General features: G+C 41.0%; 1 non-coding gene across 1 annotated transcript; it reads right to left on the reverse strand.

The window, feature by feature from the left end:
- Positions 1–9840: 9840 nt before the first annotated feature.
- Positions 9841–9947, reverse strand: LOC122063483. Its single transcript, XR_006135351.1, has one exon. It is a non-coding gene; the product is annotated as a small nucleolar RNA R71 (small nucleolar RNA).
- Between the last annotated feature and the right edge of the window lie 11615 nt (positions 9948–21562).

Genomic DNA, 21562 nt, shown 5'->3' on the forward strand with positions numbered 1-21562 from the left:
CCTAAATAGGCTCAAAAAGATGGCTTTATAAAAAAAGGATTGAGCATTTTCCACCAATCTTCACCCCTCAGAAAGTTCAGCTTCTGAGAGCATGAGATTGACCAGCTGGTATTTGTGAAGAAGCAGACACCTATCCAGAAGAACCATTGCGCCACTGAAGAAGTAGCGGCAACTTTCTCAGAAGTAGAAGAAGGCCCTTTTCCACACCTCCTCATTCATCAAGCCACTGAACCGCTATTGAATTAGACAAGCATTGGAGAAAACTTCAAGTTTGCTCATGCTATTGAGTCAACCAGCCTGAATACTCCTGGCAAAAGCATCAAGCCAGTTATCAAGTCTGTAGTCGTGTCTGATGTTTATGATTTTGTGTTGGCCTCCCCTTTCTAGGAGAGTCTAGAGTCCTTGCATGTCGAGTCTGTGACTCATCCTTTCATGAATGAAATTTCTAATTCTGAGTATGTGCCTCTTTTTTCTGATGATGATCTTAATAAATATCAATAATCAATAAAACAATGCAAAACAAAGAAAGCCCAACCCATCCGTGAGGATACTCGGGTTATTAATTGAGGAACCGACTAATGCCTTCGAGAGGTAAAAATTGGCACTACCCTTGATGACGAAGAAGAAGAACAGATAATTAGTCTTTTGAAGGAATTCATCGAGGTCTTTGCTTGGTCTTATAAGGATATACCTGGTATCGACCCCAACATCATGCAGCATTGATTTCTGACCTACCTTGGGGCAAAATCGATAAAGTAGAAGCTCTGAAGAATGCAACCAGAATGGAGTGAGAAGATCAAAGAAGAAGTTGTGAAGTAATGGAATGCAGGATTTCTATAAGTGGTGAAGTACCCCCAATGATTGGCCAACATTGTACCAGTACCAAAGAAAGCTGGCAATATACGAATGTGTGTGGACTTCCGGATCTTAACAAGGTAATCCCTAAAGATGATATCCCATTACCCCACATTGATGTATTGGTGGACAACATAGCAAGACATGCCTTGTTATCATTTATGGATGGATTCTTGGGGTACAACCAAATAAGCATGCACCTAGAAGATCGTGAGAAGACAACCTTCACCACTCCATAGAGAACCTACTATTACAAGGTGATGCCTTTTGGACTGAAGAACACCGGGGCAACTTGTCAGAGAGCAACTATGACCATATTGCATGACATGATGAACAAAGATGTGGAAGTCTATGTGGATGACATGATAGTAAAGTCAAAAGATCAACAGGGGCATATTCCCATGCTAAGGCATTTCTTTGAAAGAATCAAGAAGTATCAGCTAAAGTTGAACCTTCAGAAGTGTGTATTTGGGGCAACAGCATGAAAGTTGTTAGGATTCTTGGTGAGTGAGAGAGGCATTGAAGTTGACCCTATCAAGATAAAGCTAATTCAAGAAATACCCACACCTCGGACTGAGAAGCAAATACAGGGATTTTTGGGTCACATCCAGTATATTAGCAGATTCATAGCTCAGTTGACTACAATCTGTGAACCAATTTTCAAGCTGCTGAAGAAGGATCAGCCCACGGAATGGAATAACCAATACCAGCAAGCTTTTGACAAAATCAAAGGATACCTTATAAACCCACCAGTATTGACACCGCTGGTGGAAGGAGAACCACTTCTGTTGTATCTGTCCGTGGGAGAATATTCCATGGGCTCATTGCTAGCACAAAAGGAGATAGAAAAGGGAGCAAAGCATGCCATATATTAGCTTAGCAAGAAGTTCCTAGAATATGAGACATAGTATATATCTTCGGAAAGAACTTATGCTGCGTTGATTTGGGCGACGAAAAGGTTGTGACACTATATGGTTTCCTATCCAGTGCACTTGATTTTAAGGATGGATCCCATCAAATATCTCTTCACGAAATCAGCCCTAACCGGAAGGATGGCCCGTTGGTTGCTTTTACTATCAGAGTTTGACATCACCTATGTAACTCAGAAATCTATCAAGGGGCAGGTCATAGCAGATCATTTGGCTGCCCACCACACAAAAGATGGAAGATCCTTGGATGATGCCTTTCTTGATGAAGGAATCACAACAATAGAGGAAGAAGACACAATTAATGAAAGGCAGTTATTCTTTGATGGGGTAGCCAATCAAAAGGGATGTGGTGTAGGAATATTGCTTGCCACTCCTGACGGCCTTTATTTACCTTCATCATTTTGCCTCGACTTCCCCTGTACCTACAATATTACCGAGTATGAAACTTGTGCTTTGGGGCTCAAAACTGCTTTGACTATTGGAGTGAAAAGGATTAAGGTTATGGTGATTCATCCATCGTCATCTGCTAGACATAGGGAAAATGGAAAACTAGAGATAAAAAGTTGAAGCCATATCAAGAACATCTGGAAGAGGTGACTAGACACTTTGAGAAGATCTCTTTTGAATACTTTCAGAGAGATAATAACAGGTTTGCTGATGCCCTTACAACCTTGGCTTCCATGATAGAATGCAACCCTAAGGCTAAGGTTCAACCATTCTTGGTGGAACAAAGAAGTAGGCCCATTTATCAAAATTTAGTGAACTCTCTCACTGTGGATGGTCGGTCTTGGTTCCCTCACATAGTGGATTTCACCTGGGAAAGGAAGTACCCAGTTGAAGTGACTGACAGAGAAAAGAAGTTTTGAAGAAGATATGCCACCCAATTTATTCTTCAAGAGAATCTATTATATAAGAGATCCTATGACAGAATACAGTTGTTGTGTGTAGATGAGGAACAAGCTATGACCATCATAGAGGAAATTCATCAAGGTCTTTGTGGACCCTACATGAATGTCAAGATGTTATCTAAGAAGATCCTCAGGCTGGGATATTACTGGAACACCATAGAAGCGGATTGTGTGGACTTTGTCAAGAAATGCCACAAATCTTAGATATTTGCCACCATCCTACATATCCTGTCCACAAATTTACATTCGCTTAGTTCACCTTGGCCATTCTCCACTTAGGCATCGATATCATTGGAAAAGTCAACCCCAAAGCATCCAATGGCCATGAGTTCATTTTGGTAGCCATTGATTATTTCACCAAGTGGGTAGAAGCCCAGTCCTATACGGTCCTCATGTCTACTAAGGTAGCCAAATTCATCCAAGAAAATATCATTTTTCGATATGGAGGACCTCAAGAATTGATATCAGATCAGGGATCCCATTTCTGGGGTAAGACCGATAAAGTCTGCACAAAGTTTGATATCAAAAGGCATCGCTCTACCACTTATAGGCCATAGACCAATGGGGTAGTGGAAGCAACCAACAAGAACATCAAAGTCATTCTGCAAAAAACACACAAGGATTGGGCAGATAAGTTACTGCTTGCCTTATGCTCATACCGGACTTCTGTACGATCCTCGACAGGGACAACCCCTTTCTCTTTGGTATATGGGGTTGTGGTGCTTCTACCCATGGAAATCCTAGTACCATCCCTAAGGGTGCTTCTTGATAGCCAGCTACCTGAAGGAGAGTGGGTGAAGGCCAGACATGACGAGCTCAATTTTCTCGATGAAAGGCACATGAAAGTCATGGATAATCTGAAAAAATATCAATTGAGAATGACCAGGGCCTTTAACAAGAATGTGAAGCCCCGCCACATAGAGGAGGTTGAACTTGTTCTTCGAGAATAAAGAGCCCCAATTCACGACCCAAGAGGGAAATTCAGGCCCAACTGGAGCGACCCATTCATTGTCAAAGAGATTTTACCAGGCAAGGCTGTGAAACTCATAGATCACAATGGCGAAGAAATATCTAGACTAGTCAATATGGATCAACTCAAGAAATATTATGTCTAAAAGGGTGAATAGCCTAAACTATGTTAGACCTAATTTATTTCGAAGGATATGTAGGCAACTTGACATGTGCAAGTGCGGTCTCAACCATCTAAAGGCAATAAATTGGTTCCTCGATTAATAACCAAAGTATCTTAAAAGATCATTATAGTTTGTGTCCCCCAAGAATAGCCATTTGGCATAAAAGGCCATTAGGTATCTGTCATCCTCCCATTGGTCTATCCAGGATTCCATCCCCTAAAAGAAAATTGCCACTCGGCACTAGTTTATTAAGGCCAGTTTATTCTCTACCCTTGATCAGTCAAAAAAAAAAAAAAAAAAGGGCTTGATGCAACAGTGGCAAAGGCTTGTTTGAGTCATTAGCTAATGAGTAATGCTTTGATAAATTATAATTTCTCTTTTGTTTGTGACGGTTTTAGGAAAAGTCGTAAGCTCGTTGGATGAGACATTGAGGAAATGAACCTTAGACATAAACATGAGGGCACCAACATTGCTGGAATCCATGAATGTGTCATTTCTCAGCTGGATCGGGTGTGTGAAATTACATCACCAATTACTCCAGCAAGTGCCTCAGCATTGGGATGCCAACCTACATGTATTTCGGTTTGGATGAGTAGAGAACTGCCCAACTCTCGAAGAATTCTGAGTTTGTATGTTATCCCCACCCAAAGGTAGGTTATTCTAACCATCTTTGAAGAAAGATTATTCAGAGGAAATCTAGGACTTCTTCGTATGGAAAGAAGAGGAAGTGAAGCAATTTGTTAGGTACGGGAAGATTGACATTCTGAAAGTGGCCCAGATCTTCATCCAATATCTACCAATGGGAGGAATCCATCAATAGAGATCACAAGATACTTATTTACTTTGCATGATAGCTCACTATGTTCTTCGAACTCTAGAGTGTTGTGCACTCCCCGTTCTAATTGAGGTGGTAAAACAGTTGAAGAAGGGAGGTGACATAATCCCTACGGTTCTTGCAGAAACACTCAAGGGATTTGATGGCATAAGTCATGGCCATAGATTCGGACTAGATCATTATCAAAGGAGACCTGCTATTTTTCATATTTGGCTCCTTGAGAAACTGAAGTTAACCAAGCCATTAAAAGGAGGCCCACTCGAAGCTCTTTACTACCAGGACAAGAGGGAAGTTCCAGAATTCGACCTTATCACTAATTGGGAGGAGTACCTGTAGGAAAGGACTGTGCAAGATATCGCATGGAGGTGCCCAAGGATGCCACAAGAAAATTTTCTGATGAAGACCCCTGGCTACAATTACGTCAGGTTAATGGGATTGACTCACACGTCTTTTTATTTACCTACATACATTAGCCGACAATATGGGCTCGAGATGATGGGCCCAGAGGAGTTAGTGAACTTCCACCCACCCCCAGAGTTGTCTCCCCACCTTGTTACTTACCTATCTTGTCTATTGTAGGAATGTTGTTTCCCTCCCATGAAATTCACTTGGTAATAGAATGAGGTGATGTTTGGATTTTAGCATCATTCTGGTTATTCTAATGAAGACTTGAGTCATGGAATTAATCGTGCCTTAAAATAGGTTTTCATTCAAAAATAAAGAGCCAAGTCTGGACATACAAAAGGTAAAAACAAAAAAAAAATGAACATGGGGAGGGAAAAAGAAAAAGAAAAAAGCAACATTTGTGTTTTGCAGGAACTAATCTCTAGGGATCACCATCTTCATCTGTGCCATACTCGGACCTACTTACAGAAGTCATCAAGTTACTAAACGTAACACTATCACATCCTGAACGTGAACTCGCTAGCTATGTTGTAAGGTCCTCAATCAGGGCGCCTTAGTCAGCATTTTGTTCCCTCAGAGAAGCAACCCATCCATCCTGAGAAGCAGAAAAGATGGTCAAAGCAAGGAGTAATAATAAAAGAAAATCAAAAATAAAAATTTTTTTTGAAAATCCCTACCCTCAATACAAAATTCAAAAAAATAAATCAAATTAAAATTAAAAAAATCAAATAAAAAAATTTTAAATCAAGAATCAAAATCCAAAATTCAAATTAAGATGCAAAAATCGAAATCCAAAATCAAACTTCAAAGTTCAAAACCCAAAATTCAAAAAAAAAATTCAAAATAAAAAACAAAATTCAAAAATCAAATTTCAGATTTCAAAGTTCAAATCAAAATATATAAAAAAAAAAAAACCTAAAAGTCCAAATTAGATTCCAATTTAAAGTCCTAAAAAAAAAAAAAAGTAAAGAATCAAAGGTCAAAAATTAAGAATCAATTATTAATGTCTTTTACAGGGTAGAAAGAGCAACGAATTTCTTTCCTATAATTAATAGTACCAGATAGCCCAGCCCGATTCGAAATAACCCGCCTGGAAGACCAGATAGCCCTACCCGGTTCAAAAGAACCTGCCTGGAGACCTGATAGCCCTGCCCGATTCAAAAGAACCTGCCTGGAGACCAGATAGCCCAGCCTAGTTTGAAAGAACCCACCTGGAAGATCCGATAGCCCAGCCCGATTCAAAAGAACCTGCCTGGAGATCAGATAGCCTAGCTCAGTTCAAAAGAACCCGCTTGAAAGACCAGATAGCCTAGCCCAATTTGAAAGAACCAACTTGGAAGACCAGATAGACCATCCTGGTTCAGAAAGAACCAGATGGCCCAGTCCGATTTGAAAGAACCCACCAAGAAGACCAGATAGCCCAGACCAGTTCGAAAGAACCCGCCTAGAAGACTAGATAGTCCAGATCGGTTCAAAAGAACCCGTATGAAGACCAGATAGCTCAGATCGGTTCTAAAGAACCTGCTTGGAGACCAAATTCCCTAAACTTGCACATGTGAAACCCAGCTAAGGAAAATAAAAAACAATCAAGTACTAATATCTTTTGCAGGATTAGAAGAGCAGTGAATTTCTTTCCTACAATCGATAGCCTAGGTGAGTCTTAAACTTCAAAGTAGTTGAGAGATATTACCTGTTGCATTTTCAACTCTGTCATTTATGAGCAAGATGATGGCAGTACATGCTTCGGGTGACAAAATATGGTCATTCTTTTCTTTGCCCTTCGGCTGCTGGCACAGGCCTCGGTCAAAGAGGAGCATTCTGTAGACACCCAATTTTATCACCCTCCTCTAGCTATGATGAATTGTGGATCTTGGACATGACTTCTTGCTTCTGATCGATAGAGATGATTGATTAAGGAAACTTGGAAACATTCCCCACCTACCTGAAAACCCTAGAAACCCCAAGGAAGAGAAGAAGGTCCAATTTTGACTTTCTATATACGAAGGAATCTGGTCAAGATGGCCATACAGATGGATAGTGCTCGAAAATACGACTTCGATGATATATGGCACGTCAAAATTAGACCGTCAGTTCTCCCGTGATAGTTGCTGAAAAAATCTGTGATCGCGTGCGCACTGTGCGTTCTAGCCAGTAGGCCAGCCCACATGCATGTTATGCGTTGGCTACTACCTAGTGCATGCCTATTTCCCATGCCTACTGCCTAGCTAGCTTTGCCCACACGCTTGCTGCACGTGCACCCCTGCACAACCCAGCCCATGCCCCAGCATGACCCTGCTCGTACGCCCGTTGGCTGCAGCCAGTGCCTGTGCCTGTTGCTGCCCAGCCATACCCTTACTGTTGCCTGTGCCCATGTGTATACTGCCACGCGCACTATGTGTTGCACACTCATGCTGCCCAGTGTGCCATGTGCTGCACACCAATGCCACTTCCCGTGTGCCATGTGCCACAGACCATTGCCACTGCCCGCACACCTATACCACTGCTCGCGTGCCATGTGTCGCACACCTATGCCATTGCCCACACACTTTGTACACAATACCTGCCCTCCCATGCTAGCCTTGCCCCGTGCACTTCGGCCCAATCATGTGCACCACCATCAATGGCCGGGATTGGTATTCCACTGGCCCGATGGGTGAAGAGATTTCCTCTCCACCCACTTGAGACCAAAAACCCACTTTTTGGCTAAGAATTCTCTCTCCCAAAAAAGCCCTTTTGCCCATTGGATAAAATTTCTCTTCACCCATTTTAGTCCAAGAACCCCTTTTACCCATTGGATAAAAGCCCTCTTCACCCACTTTAGTCCAAAAACCCTCTTTTGTCTGTTGGTTAAAAATTTTCCCTCCTCCCCATTGGCCTAAAAATCCTATAAATACCCCCTCCTTTGGATTTTACACACCAAACAACCCCACCTCGCTCCATAGTAGTGAAACCCTCTCTCCTCCTCGCCTCCCCCTTGTGATTTTCTTCGGGTCTTCAGAGCGATCTTTGTCAAGGGCCGAAATCTTGTTCAGATCTTCGAAGTGGTCTTCAGGACTCTGAAGATCTTCAATCCAAGTTCTTAGTCCAATCCAGTTTTTCCAAAAATAGTATGTTCTTAGCCTCCCCCTTTGAGTGTTCTTGAGCTTTACCAGAAATAGAAATCCCTCCCCTCTTGAGGTTCTTCAGGTCAATGAAGAGATCTTTGTTAAGATCCGGAGCTCTGTTCGGATCTTCAAAGTGTTCTTTGGGGCTTTAGGGATCTTCAATCCATTTTTTGGTCATGTTTCTTTCCAAAAATAGTAGTTCCTAGCGGAAGCCCTGTCTGAGTGACCCTGGAATCTTTTTAGAAATAGCTATTCCCAGCGAAAGCTTTGCCGAAGTGCCACCTCAGCCTAACCCTCCCCTAGCCTATCCCGAGCGGAAGCTCTACCGAAGTGCCACCTCATCCTAAGCCTAGAAATAGCCTTCCTTAACGGAAGCTTTGTCCCAATCTAAATCCAGAAATAGCCTTCCCTAGCCGAAGCTCTGTCCGAACCCAAATCCAAAAGTAACCGTTCCTAGCCAGAACTCTGTCCACATACCATAACAGTAAACATCTCTCAAGAAAGGAAGTTGGAGGAAAAAACCATCTTCCCCTAAGCCAGGAGAATCTGAAAGACTGTCCGAGTCGGTACTAATCAGGTCCCCACCTCTCTTGACCCGAAACAGGGGTTAAGTTCAGGTACAGTTTCTAAACCAACTTGTCATTATGTAGACTTTATATAGACCTTGTCTTAGTGTATATAGTAGTTTAAATTCAGTCAATGTATATATGTGTGATAACTTAGCCATGCATGTGGAATAGTAATAACTACGAAAAATGTTCATTCTTAAGCATCTAGTAGGAAGACCGAACGAATCGGGTAGATTGGGTGCCCAATACCTTCCCAATTCTACAACTGACACTTATCCTAAATCTCTAGACCAGACCAAATTTTGGGCCATTTTCTTCGGAATCGGGCCCACCCCTGGGTCCTAGGCCCATAATCTTAGGTAGCGACTCCGGACCCCCATTTGTAAGATCCTGATCCCCTTATTGGACCATTATCAAACCCCCGTCTCGAATGATGAACTTTACACTCTTGCAAAATAGGCCTTCACGTATCTCTGAGCTACGATATGGTGGTGTGGGGCCTGTAAGAAAAGCACACATGACACAACCCTCTCTCATGAAAGAGAAAGAGAGGAGAGTGGACAGGATGCAAGTCCTTTCCCCCCCAAGAGGGAAGAGAGACATCTCATCATCTCTAACTACTACCCTCATAGTACATAATACTGAGAATAGGTTAGAAAGAAGATATCCAACAAGTAGTGACCCTATATGTATACTCTCATCAATACCTTTCAATATGGGAGACCAACAGTAAAACCCTCCACCTAAATCTCTGAAAGAGAGGTTCTACCCTGCTAGAGCAGCCCAACCTTCCTACATAGTTCTACCACAAGCCCAGAGCAATAATTTTGAGCTCAAATCTCAGTACATCACTATGTTGCCCCACTTCCATGGGCTAACCTCTAAGGATGCATACCTATTTCTAAGGGAATTTGAAGAGGGATCTGTTCTAATTAAGATCCAACAACTTTTTGATGATGCTATTAAGCTTAGGTTCATCACTTTTGCATTGAAAGACCAAGCTAAGAAGTGGTTGTATGGGTTACCCACAAATTCCATCAACACATGGGAACAATTCACAGTTGTCTTCCTTAAGAAGTTTTTTCCAACTCACAAGACCAATAAGCTTAGAAGTGATATCCTTCAGTTTAGGCAAAATCCTAGTGAGTCCTTTTCTAAACTTATGGAGAGATTCAAAGACCTACTCCAAGAATGCCCTCACCATGGCCTAGACTTATGACATTTATGTCAAATAATTTATGACGGTATTGATTAGCAAACTAAACAAATGATAGAGTCTATGTGCCCTGGGGGATTCACATCCTTTACAGATGAAGGAAAGGCATGGGAATTCCTACTTGATGTAACTGAAAAAAACCTATGAGTGGGAATCAACCTAAGAAAGTGAAAGAACCATAGGAGGGAAATGATATTTTATGGATGGGATAGTAGCCAAGGAAGCCCACTTGGATAGCCTAATCAAAAGGATTGAGGCTATTATTCCTAGAGAGCCATCATCAATCAATATGGTTAAGATGTGTGCTTAGTGGTAGTACTCTGGACATGTTATAGAAGAATGTCCAACCACCTCTGGAGGCACTTCCAATGACAGTGTTAATGCCTTATATCAGAATAATCCATGTAGTAACACTTATAATCCAAGGTAGAGAAATCACCCAAATTTCTCCTGAAACCGGAGCACCAAGTAGGGCCTTCCAATTTCCATAATCAAGGTCAACCTGGACCCCAAAGGCCTCAACAGCATTTTACCCCAAGTATTTTTCCTAGGCCAAATGTAGGACCTTAGGCTAGTTTCCTAAGGCCCCCTCTTGTATCATCTTATTAACAACCCCCTGGGTTTACCAACACTGGAGTGGCAAGTAGATTGAGTGACATGGAAAAAAAGATGGCCCTCCTCATGACAAGCCATCAAAATCTTATAAGAGAACTCACCCAAGTTGTCTCAATTTTGCGTGAGAGGGAGAAAGGAAGATTGCCCAGTCAACCAGAGTCTAACCCTAGGCATCAGTTTGTTAGTTTACAAGCACCCACTAATGCACCATTGAATGTGGTACAAAGTCAGACCCAACAAGGGCCCTCCAACTAATGTTATGCTATTTATGCCCTTAGGAGGAGTGGTCGAGAGTACAAATAGAGTGCCCCTAAATCTTCCCCATCTATTACTTCTATTAAATCTCCTTTTATTGAGAAAACAAGTGTGCCTCTTATTCTAGGTTTGTATGATGAACCTAAAGCAACTAAAGATGATTTGTTTGAGGAAACCAAACATCATTCTTCTGAAAAAGAGTAAATCCCTAACAATCCTTATGCTCCCCCTATCCCCTTTCCTAATCGCTTGGTAAACAAAAAGAAGACTGCTTCCATATATAAAATTTTAGAAGTTTTCAAAAAGCTAGAAGCGAACATCCCTCTTTTAGATGCCATATCCCAGATCCCTGCCTACGCAAAGGTCCTGAAAGATTTGTGTACTCACAATCATATCAAGAGTGTGCCCAAAAAGGAGTTCTTGGTAGGTAACATTAGTTCCATAATTACTCATCCTATAGCATCCAAGTATAAGGATCCATGGAGCTCTACCATAGCTTATGTCATAGGCAACACCTACATTGAGCATGCCTTACTTGACTTTGGTGCAAGTGTGAATCTTTTACCTTACGATGTGTATAAGCAACTAGGATTGGGAGAATTAAAAGCCACTCGACCTAATCTTCAGTTGGCAGATAGGTCTGTTAGGATTCCTAAAGGGATGCTTGAGGATGTCTTACTTATGGTGGGAGAATTTATGTTCCCTGTTGATTTCATTGTGTTAGATACCAAGCCCTTCTCAACTATGGATGAGATCCCAATAATTCTAGAACGACCATTCCTGGCTACCAGTAATGCATTAATCAATTGCCAAAATGGTTTCTTAAGGTTATCTTTTGGCAACCAAATTGTTGAGTCTAACATGTTTTGGATAGGCAAGCAACCACATGTTACACCCGTGCCCTGACCAGGTCTAGTTTGAACTGTTGTGATAGGTCTCAGACTAGAGATCGAAAGTACAGTCGGGTTTTGGCTCGTGGCCACCCATTGTTGAAGGGGAAGGGATGACCCCACATGTTCTTGCATCACTTGCTAGTCCAACTGGAGGGGATTTGTACCTTCGACACCATACACCTAAATCCTGACACACATCAAAATTATCGAAAGACCATGAGCACTACCGAGGGTAACTACCCGTGCAAGACCAGCTGGTGGATAGCTAATAATCAAGACAGTAGACTATCTTGACCATCAAAAATAAGCCATCAGAAACAGCCTGGGCCTGAATCCGATGGGTATTTTTGGTGACCAATCAGGTTGCTGGTTGGGCTCCGATGCCTGTGGGCCCCGTCAGTAGCATCATGGACTGCCCCGGATGATTCCAACTTCTCCCCCACACCTTTCGCATAACATAAACACCTTGCGCACCAAAGTAGTTGGGTCCTTATGTTTCAAAGTTTGAATTAACCTAATCCGACCAAATAGGGTTCAGCCAAACAGGCTCTAAGGCCTACTTAACTTATAAGTGAGAAATAAGGATTCATTTCCTCATTTCTCATTTGTGTGCAAACGTGGGAGAGGAGAAGGAGGAGAGAAAAGAATAAAAGAAGAAGGAAGGGAGCTTACCTTGGTGCTGATTACCGCCTAATTGCCAGAATCCCTGCTAGTGGTAAGTGTAATCTCTTCTACTACTCTCTCTCTTCATTTTGGCCTAGGTTAAGCCAGGTATAGGATTGATCTTAGGTTATAAAACCTATCAATCTTGGAGATTGTGTGTTTCACCTCCCCAGTGCATTGCTAAGCTCAAACCCAGTCCGATGAGCTCCGGCAACAAGATTGGCTAAATGACCAACTAGGGTTTCGATCATTTGATCGACGTATCTCCCAAATGGCTTGGTGGAATTAGGATTTTATTAGCTTAGAATGATGCTAGGAACATCCCCTATAAACTCCATGAAACAAATCCCGATGATTGGGCTCAAGCTGGAAGGCCCCAATTCACCTGGGTAGTTCTGTACTGCCACCAAAAGTAAGCCACTGAAAACACTAGGCCTGCTTTTGATGGGCTATCTTCGGTGAATATTCAAGCCTTACGAGCTCTCTGTCAGCTCCATCAAAAACAACATTGATATTTTTGGTGGACAGTGTCTGCTTCTGGTGGGTGTTTTCAGTGACATTACTGTCACTGATAGACTTTGACTGTACCCTTTGGGGGTGACCCATGTTGGCCCCTCCTGATGTTTTCGACATGTATTGACACTCGGTTACCCTTGTTTCTAGGACAGTGATGAACGTAAACCCCAAGGCCAGAATTAAGTTAAATGATTGGTGGCCATACTTGAACCCTAATTCACACGAGCATAATCAAGGTGAGGGATGGATTGCTTTTATTTTGAGAATGTTTAATTATGTAGAATTGCTCACATGAATAGATCTTCACATGATTTCCTAATTGGTTAAATGATGATGGTATGCTATCACATGTTACATTTTTATTAGATTGATATAAAATGTTTATGGCTATGTATGGTGGGATCTAGTGTGGCCGAGGTGGTACTGACACCGTGATCACTGCGTGTTTGTTGATATGTATGAGATGGAATCCAGTGTGGTCGAGGTGGTATTGCCGTATGTCTGTTGCATTCATGCATTGATTATGTGCATTAGAGTTAGTTGTAGTTATGGATTACACTTTGTGGCTGATGTGTTACCGGTATCGTGTGCTCCAGAACTTTAATTGGAAATGGATATGCTTCGTGGCCGACGATTGGTACCGATGTTACGTTGTCCATATTTAACTGTTATATACATGTTAGATTAGGTAAATGGTCACAGGTTACACTTTGTGGCTGAGGTGTTACCGATATCGTGTACCCTAGGACTGTACTTGGAGATGGATTATACTTTGTGGCCGATATGTTACCGGTATCATGTAATTCATACTAACTGTATTACTAGTTAGTATTACTACAAAGGCATGTAGAATTTTCTGGTTAGGTATCACTTCCTATGCTACAAACCCTTGCTAACAGGGGTTAAGGTGTTGGATAACCCATTGTGGTATGTTCAATGTGCCTTTTTTGAATGCCACACCCGTGGTACGATATGATTATTGTCGGAGGCAGAAACTTATCTAGTGTGGCCGATGATTGGTACCGGCACCGTGACAACTAGGAGGGGGTTATCAGGGGTTTGATGGGTGATGCACGGTTGCATACAGGGACCAATAGGCTTCTATTCATGGCTAGGGTTTGTATCCCTGTGTAGTCGATGGCGGTTCTAAGACGAGAGATATAGCTTAATGCACTATGGCAGCATTTATCAGACTTAGTTGTATTGTTAGGTGGATCATAAAATAAATGAATTGCATCACGAGCTTCATGGACTATGTGTTTAAATTCTATAATCATGCATCATAATTAGTTATACGAATGCTATGCTTGGATGTGTATGTACCCCACCCCTCACTGAGCGAGTTGGAAAGCTCATCCCATGTATATACCCCTCTTTAGATGATGATGTAGGTATAGTCATGCCTATGGGTAGTGATTCTCTTTCCTTCGACCCGAGTACAGAGTGAGCGACTGTGGATGCCAGAAGCGGAGAAGCATGGCCAGGACTGTGCTTATGATTTCTATGCATACGTGGCACCATGAGATGTTTGACATATTTTTGTTATTTTGATATGAGCTTGTGGATGGTACACTTTTGAACTCATTATTTATAAGTTATAGATGAATGTAATAGACTAACTTAGTTACTGATATTATATTATCATTAGAAATTTCCCCATTGTATTGATAATTCCGCTATTATACTCTAATTCCGCTGCTTTTGGATTAGTGTGTGATGTGAGATTGTGAAATGTTAAGGTATCAGAGATCCTGGTAGGTTTGTAAGAAAGGTACGTGTCTTACTCACACCATCAGTGTTCCTAATGGTAAGTTGGGTCTACTAAAAGTGGGGTGTGACACCACATATGGAAGAAGAGATCAATACGCTTGAGGATTTTTTGGATTTTTCTGATGATTTAATTACCAACTTTGATATTGATTTTGATTAAGAATTCCAAGAGTGTATGGCTGAGTTGGATGATGATAGTGAAATTTTTTTTTTTTAAGTCTTGAGTATTCACACACCTGTGGAGCCCTTAGGACCCATTTTCAATTCCATTCCCAAACCTTCTATAGTTGAGCCTCCTAAGCTAGATTTTAAGGAGTTTCCATCTAATATGAGGTATGATTTCCTAGGGCCTGACCAAAATCTTACAGTAATAATTTCTTCAGATTTAACTTCTAGCCAAGAAGAGGAATGACTCCAAGTGTTAAAAGACAATAAGGAAGCCCTAGGTTAGACCATAGCTGATATCAAGGGTATAAGCCCTTCTATTGTACAACATCATATACATCTTATGGAGGATTCCAAAACATCCATGGAACCCCAAAGAAGAGCTAATCCAGTGATGAAGGAAGTCTAAAGAGATCCTAAAGTGCTTGGATCATGGAATAATTTATCCTTTTTCTGATAGCCAATGGGTAAGCCCAGTTCATGTAGTGCCAAAGAAGTCTGTGTGTTATTGTAGTTTCCAATGCCAAAAATGAACTAATTTTAACACCCCAAATCTCACCTCTTTACATTAACTGTGAACAAGCAAGAGTAGCAGATTGGAGAAGCTAACACTAGCTTGTCTGGCAGCAGTGGAATGCCAGAAAGGGAAGGATGACCCAACATGTACCTGTGCCTCCTACCAACAGTGTTAGAAGAGTCAACAAGAAAAGTGGGCCAACAGATGCTTACTAAGCCTTAAAATGGACTAGAAGTGATAGGGAGTACAGCAGACCCAAAGGGGGAGCAAGTCTAGCTCAACTAGCTAGAGAATTCTGGACATGACAGGAGCCTGTCATGTGGACATAATGGCCAGAATTGGCTGAAAATGGGTCCCACTTTTAGAATTGGACATGTGGACCTATTCCCATGGGTTTGAAATGAATAAGTGAGTTAATTAGTAAATCATAAAATTAATTTAATTTCTAAACATAATTAGTCTTAATTATGTAATTATGTATATATACATATACACCTCATATGTATAAGTAATATATATATACACACATATACTTATATGTAATATGTTATAAAAGAGCCACCACCGACCCTCTTCTCACACAATACTCGTTTGGACAGCAAAAGGAAGAAAGAAGAAAGAAGAAGAAGAAGAAGAGAAGAGAAGAAGAGAAGAAGAGAAGAAGAGAAGAAAGGAGAAGATTAGAGGGGAGATTTCTGCCCTTAGATCACTGTTGGAAGAATCAGCTGTAACATTAGTCCATTCTCACTTATGTAAACTTGTAGCAAGAAGGAGTTTTAGAAATTAAAAGGGCATGGACTGAATTCTGTTACATGGGAGGAATTCTGGAAAATTCTGCAGAAATCCCTATCATATGAGGTTTTAATTTCTTATTTGAAGAACTGGTTGGAAAAATGCATAATAATGCACATCGACCATGGCTGATTGGGGTTGATGTGTGTGCACTGTCACCTGGAATTTTAGAACAGTAAGAGAACTTGAGAAGAAGTGAAATTTCTACATAATTTCTATTCTTGTAATATCTTAATTCAGCATGCAAGTAATGGAGGTCTGATCTCTTACATGCAAAGTGGAATTTATGAAGAAATGTATGCATGTGACCTTAGATTTAGGTGTGATTATGAAGTTTTACTCTAATCCTTACCTGTGAATGAGATTATTGAAAAATGAGGTATGTTTAACTTGTGGATAGTGAATTGTAAATTTAAGTGATGGAAATTAAGTAATGTAGTACTATTGTGAAAGTTCAATACCGAAATCAGGCAACAAAGACCAGGTTTGTGGAGAAATATGTAGGGAGAGCGGGAAAAATTGAAATTCTGTATAAATGGCACGACCGGTGGGAGACATCCGGCCAGCAGGCTGGTCGGGCCAAGGTCTCCAGCTGGTTAGGCTTCTAGAGACCATTTTGCTCTCAGACTTTGACAACAAAGTGTGGGTCTAAGAGGGAATCTGTAGGGCTTATAGGGGTATATAATGTGACTCAAATTGAGATGTAAATTAACTCCAGTTTATTTTAATATATATATATATATATATAACTTTGATTTTAGGAGTTCCAGTTAACAGTGAGGGAACAAGTTCAGCACCTAGAAAAGTGGGAACTGAGTCAAATTTTTTAGTGAGGGGCTGCCTCTTTATCTTACTTCTTTTGGTGTGTTTATTACTGTTGTTTATGCATCACTTATTGGGTTTGTGCATATGCATTTATTTTCTACATTTATTTTCTGCATTTGCATCTACTTTTATGTATGAGGTATGATGAAATTGATGGTGATGGAAATATGGAAGGTAAGGCAAGTGAGAAGGGTCACGAGCAGGTGCCCATGTATGCATGTGTGGTTTGGATGATTAATTGTGCGTCATTTAGTATACTGGCTAGGTATCACAACCCCAAGTGCTACACCCCTTGTACGTAGGGGGTTAGGTATAGACTAATCCCAACATATGTGGCTGCCTGATCAGCAATGAATTTGTGATGAGATATGTGATATTGGTTGTGGATTTGGACAAGATACGACATACTATATATTATGTAGGGTTACTATCTAGGGGTTAGCCGAGGGACCTAGGCTTTGATCGGGATCGGCTGGGTCCTGCCTGCAACAAGCTTGTATTCCTGAGGGCCCAATGTACAGGGACGGGAATGCCACCTCTGTTGCATAGCACTATACCCATAGGTGATGAGACTTAGTAATGAACTAGGGAATGCGAATAGTTAAATATATAAACTCATGAGTATCATTCTTATTTATGGAGCATGCATTGCATGTGGATGCGTGTGTTTGTTCTACCCAACCCCTCACTGAGCATTACCAGTGCTCACCCCCGCTATTTTTATTTGATCTATAGATGAGGAGAGCAGTTACCCACAGGCTACTGGTACTGAGCATGATGCTATGGTTTTGGATCAGTTGGCATATACTCCAAATTTTGATGATTTCAATTAGGGACCTGATTGCGAGTGCGATGATTGTGTATATGGATATGATATTGTGATTCTTTTTGTGTATATATGAGGATGGAGAAAGAGATCAGTTTTTGATGGTTTGACAGGTGGAATGAATTCTTTTTGTGTACATACATTTTGATACTTGGATTAATGCATTATATAGATCATTGTAAGTAAATTCTGAATTTTTGTACATATGCTATCAATATCACTTAGATGCTGCGGGGGAGTATTATCCTTACTTGACTTTAATTTATCCGCTGTGAAATTCTTTTGATTCCGATTATGTATAACATATTGGAGGTCGTGTTGTGGACTCTCCTAGAGTAGGATCCTAGGATAAGCAGGCTAACTGCGTATGGTAACGTATCCAGTGCCGACATGATTGTGCCATATGAAGAGCAAGGTGCAAGGTGTGTCATAGATTGGGTGGTATCAGAGCAAACTCCAGGATTGAAGTCTGATAACCCATAAAGCCTTGGGATCATCCAGTGCAATAGGAACCAAAGAACTAAAAAATTTAAGATAAAAGCCAATTGTTGTGAATTTGATATGTGTGATAGAAACATGATTAGGATATGATTGAATCCTTTTATTTTGATTAGGAAATGCGTATATGATTAGTTGCTGCATTACTCATCCTTGTTGAAAACTATATGTGTTGAGCATTGGGAATTAATACGCTATGATTTTCAGGAAATTCCCAATATGCCACCAAAACGGGCTCAACCTCAGCAAGGAACATGACACCGAAAAATGGGTCAGCCAACTACTAGAGCTCACCTTGGGGTGTCTATGAATGATGAGAGGGAAAGTGAGTCAGTATCGAGAACATAAGAATCGGTTCTTGCACCTGCCACTGCAGCAGCAGTAGTATCTATGTCACCTCCTATACCTCCAGTGCTTACAACATAGGATGTGGCTACTTTGATGACCAATATGGTTCAGGGTATACAGCAAGGGCTGCAACAAACAATACAACAGAGTATGCAATAGCAGCAACAACAACAGAATAGGGTTGTTAAGGAGTTGGTCACAGCAGTGCGTGCTAGGGGAATACTAGTTCCACTTGCACAAGTGGCACCACAGACTACAGGCGGGCAAGCAACCCAGGATGTACCAGATCTTCGTACACAGATAGGACAACAAGGCTTAGAGAACCCACCAATAGTATAAGTGTGGACTGATATGAGTAGGTTCATGGAGAAATTTCAGAAGTATAGGCCTCAATACTTCAGTGGTGTGAGTTCTAACTGATTAGCACCATCAAAATGGGTGGAAGGAATTGAGAAGTCATTGGCTATGTTAGGTTGCAATGATGAATAAAAGATTAAGTTTGCAACCTATCAGCTGCAGAATGAAGCCTATGTCTGATGGAAGGCCACCAGACATATATTGCTAGCCACATATCAACATCCCACCTGGGATGAATATGTAGAGGTGTTCTATGGAAACTATTTCCCTATCAGTGTGAGAGACAGTAAGCAGTCAGAGTTCATGTCTTTGACTCAGGGACCTAAGTCAATATTGGAATACCAATAGTAGTTTGAGGACTTGTACTATTCCTCAGCACATATAAAGAATGACAGTGCAAAAGAAAAGAAATTTGAGAAGGGTTTGAGGTCTGGTATTGGACCTATGCTAGTAGCTCATCGGCTCCCGAATGATGCAGATGTGGTTCAGATTGCAAAGCCTATTGAGGACAAGTAGAGGGAAGGTTACCAGATTCAGGCAGTAAGAAGGGCCAAAACTAGAAACATAGGGAGACAGTTTGGAAGGTTTGGAAGGGGAGCTTCTTCTTTTTCCATAGCAACTAGACAAAGAGAGGCTAGTAGAGTACCCACCCAGTCACAGTCAGCACCCAACAATGTCCATAGCTCAGCCTATTTATGTGAGATGCTATATATGCCAGCAGATGGGGCATTAAGAACCGATATCGGCTTCCCTACATTGATGATTTGTTTGATCAGTTGCAAGGAGCTAGGAAATTTTCTAAGATTGATTTGAGGTCAGGGTATCACCAGTTGAAGATCAAGGAGAGTGATATCTAGAAGATAGCTTTCAGGACTAGGTATGGCCACGATGAATTTGTGGTTATGCCATTTGGACTAACTAATGCACTAACAACTTTTATGGGATTTATGAATAGAGTATTCCATAATATGCTAGATCAGTATGTGATTGTCTTATTGATGATATATTGATCTATTCCAAGAGTAGAGAGGATCATGTAATTCATTTGAGGTCAGTATTACAGAGGTTGAGGGAGAAACAGTTGTATGCAAAGTTTAGTAAATGTGAACTATGGGAGTCACCTAAGACTGTAAGTGAGATTCAGAGTTTTCTAGGCTTAGCAAGTTATTACAGGAGATTTATTGAGAACTTTGCCTGAATTTCTACCCTTATGACTCGGTTGACTAGGAAGGGAGTTAAATTTCATTGGACTGAGGAATGTGAAAATAGTTTTGAGGATGTGACAGCTCCAGTCCTTGCCATTCCAGATGGTACATCAGGTTTGGTGGTATATAGTAATGCATCCAAACAAGGATTGGGATGTGTGTTGATGCAGAATGGTATGGTAATCGCTTATGATTGTAGACAATTGAGAGATTATGAAAAGAATTACCCTACCCGTGACTTGGAATTGGCAGTAGTCATTTTTTGCTTTAAAAATTTGGCATCACTATTTGTGTGGTCAGAAATGTGAGATCTCTAGTGATCACAAAAGCCTTAAGTATCTCTTCACTCAAAAAGAACTGAATTTGAGATAAAGAAGATGGCTAGAATTATTGAAAGACTATGACTACACCATTCATTACCATCCAGGGAAGGCCAATGTAGTAGCAAATGCTCTCAGTAGGAAACACAAGGTTACTACATTAGCTGCACTTACAACAAACCTTATGTTGATTGAAGAGGCAAGAGAGTTGGGTTTAGAGGTAACTGTGGCAGTGGAGACACCTGAAGATCTAACACTTTCCACTCTTACTATTAGACCATCCTTGTTTGAGCAGATCAAGGAAGCCCAACCTAAAGATGATATGTTGAGGAAAACTATGAATGCTATTAATGATGGAAGATAGAAGGATTTGAGATTCATAGTGAAAGATGGAGTTTTGTGGTTCAATGACAAATTATGTGTTCCAAGGGAAGAGAAGCTGATAGAGTTGATTCTGAGTGAAGCTCACAATATTTCTTACTCTGTACATCCTAGAAGCACAAAAATGTATGGAGATATGAAGAAAACATACTAGTGGCATGGTATGAAACTGATATAGCTGAGCATGTGGCAAAGTGCATGAATTGTCAGCTAGTGAAAGCATTGAGATAGAGGCCACATGGGTTACTGCAACCTCTTCCAGTACTAGAGTGGAAATGGGAACATGTTACCATGGATTTTGTAATAGGACTACTAAGGACCAGGAAAGGAAATGATACACTTTGGGTAGTTGTTGATAGACTGACTAAAGTAGCCCATTTCACACCAATGAAGATATCTTACTCCATGGAGAAGTTGGCACAGCTGTACATTGATAATATAATGAGATATCATGGTGTGCTTGTCAGTATTGTTCTGACCATGATTCCCGCTCCACTTTTAAATTTTGGGAAAGTGTACAGAAGGCAATGGGAACTAGGCTAAAATTTAGCACAACATTTCATCCTCAGACAGATGGGCAGACAGAGAGAACAATCCAGACCTCAGAAGATATGTTGAGGGCCTATGCTATAGATATGAGCTATAGTTAGGATGAACATATA

Source organism: Macadamia integrifolia, unplaced genomic scaffold, assembly GCF_013358625.1.
Source record: "Macadamia integrifolia cultivar HAES 741 unplaced genomic scaffold, SCU_Mint_v3 scaffold1339, whole genome shotgun sequence".
Classification (NCBI taxonomy): Eukaryota; Viridiplantae; Streptophyta; class Magnoliopsida; order Proteales; family Proteaceae; genus Macadamia; species Macadamia integrifolia.